This window comes from Colobus angolensis, unplaced genomic scaffold, assembly GCF_000951035.1.
Source record: "Colobus angolensis palliatus isolate OR3802 unplaced genomic scaffold, Cang.pa_1.0 Scaffold227, whole genome shotgun sequence".
NCBI lineage: Eukaryota > Metazoa > Chordata > Mammalia > Primates > Cercopithecidae > Colobus > Colobus angolensis.
This window is the reverse complement of record NW_012115455.1, coordinates 1,970,181-1,973,167: the sequence shown is the minus strand read 5'-3', so window position 1 is coordinate 1,973,167 and position 2,987 is coordinate 1,970,181. Positions and strand designations below refer to the sequence as shown.

At 31.7% G+C, this 2,987-nt stretch overlaps 1 protein-coding gene across 1 annotated transcript in view; it reads left to right on the top strand.

Moving 5' to 3' along the window:
- Positions 1-2,200: 2,200 nt before the first annotated feature.
- FAM46D (family with sequence similarity 46, member D) overlaps positions 2,201-2,987 on the top strand; it is a 38,960-nt gene continuing 38,173 nt past the window's right edge. Inside the window, exon 1 of the mRNA XM_011944126.1 lies at positions 2,201-2,321. The gene's annotated coding sequence lies outside the window, so the exon portion shown is untranslated. The remainder of the gene's footprint in view (positions 2,322-2,987) is intronic.

Sequence of the window (2,987 nt, the reverse complement as noted above, 5' to 3'; positions counted from 1 at the left end):
CCAGGATGGTCTCGATCTCCTGACCTCGTGATCCACCTGCCTCGGCCTCCCAAAGTGCTGGGATTACAGGCGTGAGCCACCGCGCCTGGCCAAACTTTTTTTTTCAAAGACAGGGTCTCACTATGTTGCCCACACTGGTCTCAGACTCCTGGCTTCAACAGATCATCTTGCCTCAGCCTCCCAAAACTCTGGTTGATTTAAAAAGTATATATATCCAAAATGAGTCAAAAGAGAATGACACTATTGGTCAAATTGGGAATTATGGCCTTTGGAATGAATGGGGATGAAACCAGAATATTTGGATTGCTAAACAGCTGTTTAGCAGTAGTTGTCTTTTGACTTCTGTTTTGTCTTTTTCTTCTCCCAAAACTCCTTCTTCCCATCTTCTTTCTCACTGATACTTATACTATCTTTGTTATTATATTGTTTTGACTTTTTATCTTGGTAAAAGACATATTTTTAAATCTTTATAAAAAGATAATTGAGAATTTGACCTATATCTGATACATGTATTTTATTTTAAACATGTAGTATTTTACAGAATTCATTATTGCTGATTAATGAAACTGCTTTATGACATTTTCAGATTTCTTTCCAATACCCCTTGCTTGTATATTAAATGGCACCCTACAAAATATCTCATTGCTTATTCTACTTAAAACCCCTCCTCCAACCCCTGCCTAACTAGCTAGCTCTTTGTCCATCATGTCCATTTTATCTGTTACTCTTTTCATGAATTTCTTTGCATAATTTATTTTTTATTTTTTTTCAACAGGATCATAGACCCTTCCACTATAGTTTGCATTCTTTTGAATGAGAATTGAGTTAATTAAAGCACATAATACCTGACACATTATAAGCATCATATAATTTTTAGTTATTGTTGCCATTTAATTATGTTTAAAAATTCTACACTCAAAAGTTTAAAATTAAAAATTTATATTCAGTATTATATATCATGTAATGTAATTTTCATGTTTTTAAGAAACTGTACACATATATTTTTCTTTAAAATTAAACTCCAATGTAACATTCTTTATATACAAGGATTATAGTTTTAAATGTTACTAAAATTATTTATTTATTTGTCATATATTATAGTGCCAGGAAAACATTGAGCAGGTATCTTGTTTTACCTTTGGCTCCTCCAAAATGTATTTAGTCTTTTCTGTGTTTTACTGGATAATGCTATAAATTATCTATCTTAAAAATATCACATGGATCACTGACTTAGCCAAATAATTTTCTTCCTATATCTACCTACTTGCCTATTTTTTGTAATTTTGATATTCTTATTAAAACAGTTATGTGATAGTTTCTATAAATTGGACATACTCTAACAAAACATTATGTTGGGAAGAACTCTGTCTTTTAAATGTTCTTTTTTGAAATTAGTTGTTGGCACTCAAAACAATTATACTTATCAACCATAATACTTTTTTAACTGTTTATTTTTGAGACAAAGGCTTGCTCTGTTTCTCAGGCTGGAGTGCAGTGGTGTGATCATGGCTTACTTCACCCTTGACCTTCTGGGCTCAAACAATCCTCCTACCTCAGCCTCTTGAATAGCTGGGACAACAGCTATGCATCCCCACACCGAGCTAATTGCTTTTTAAATTTTTTATAGAGTCAAAGTCTCTCTATATTGCCCAGGCTGGTCTTGAACTCCTGGACTCAAAGTAATCTTCCAGCCTCAGCCTTCCAAATTACTGGGATTACAGGCATGAGCCCCCATGACTAGCCTCTTTTTAATTGTTTAAGGATTTAAAAAAAAAAAAATACGTTCCCTTGGGGGTAAAAATTAAATAGAGAATATTTCCCCAAATTCTGTATTTCAGATATTGCAACTTAATTTTGAAGTCACATGTAGGCAGTTACAATACTTACAAAACAAAAACGTTTGCCTATCTATGCAAATCTGCATGATTTAACTGGTTGTTTACACTATTTTTTTCTCCTTCCTCCCTCTTCACTATTTTTAACTTAAGTTCAAGTATCTTGAGGAACTTGTTTTTACTCTTTAATATATAAAAAATAAACTTGTTTTTACTCTTTTACTCCAATATAACATTGTCTTTTTTGAGATTTGGGATTCATAAATGCCCCATTTAAATTTTTTTTGAAAATTCCCCCATCTATAAAAACATTAATGATGCAATAATGATATTCCTTGTCTCTTGGCAACAGTAACCCTGGTATTGCAGCAAGTGAGGTATAGAGAATGTGGGGAGATCAGTTGATGCAGAACTCTGGAAAAGGACGTTAGTCTTCAAAGTAGGACTGTTTGTTAAATTCAACAAAGTATGCCATCAGAAGACACGGTGAGAAATCTCGTAGAAAGGGAGTTTTTCTTTTAGTTTTAATTCTGGGCACACATCAAAATTGATGTTCATATTTTGTCCAGAAACTTACTTGATTCAACTAATATATCTTTGAAAATTATCTCTTTCATTAATAACTGTGCCTAAAATCATGGCTGTGGTAAAATTGAACTCAGTTAATATGTTTAAAAGGGCATCAATAATTGTTTTAATATTTTATTTTCTGAACTAGCTCAAGAGTAAGAGATAAAAGACATAATATAACTGATATATTGATATAGTATTAAGAATTACTATGTTTTTTCGGAACTCCAGAGTAAGAGAGTTACAAAACTCCCTAAATCCTACGTTGATTGACTGACACATTGACATCTCAGTAAATAGCCTGATGGTAGAATATTTTCAAAATTTAATTTGTTTCTGAAGTGAAGTATGTAAAGTAAAAGACTATACCTAATTCTTTTTTAAATATCAAATGTTTTTAATTACTACAGTAATTAGTTCCAGTGAAAGAAAGTTATTGTCAGGTAATCAAGCATGTTTACATATCTGTGTATTTTTTTATATAGTCCTGAACTTCCTTTTCAGATTATTTTTTTTTCCTGTAAAGCACTCATGACTTATCTCATTTGTATAGTTTTTGTTTGTTTGTTTGTTTGTTTGTTT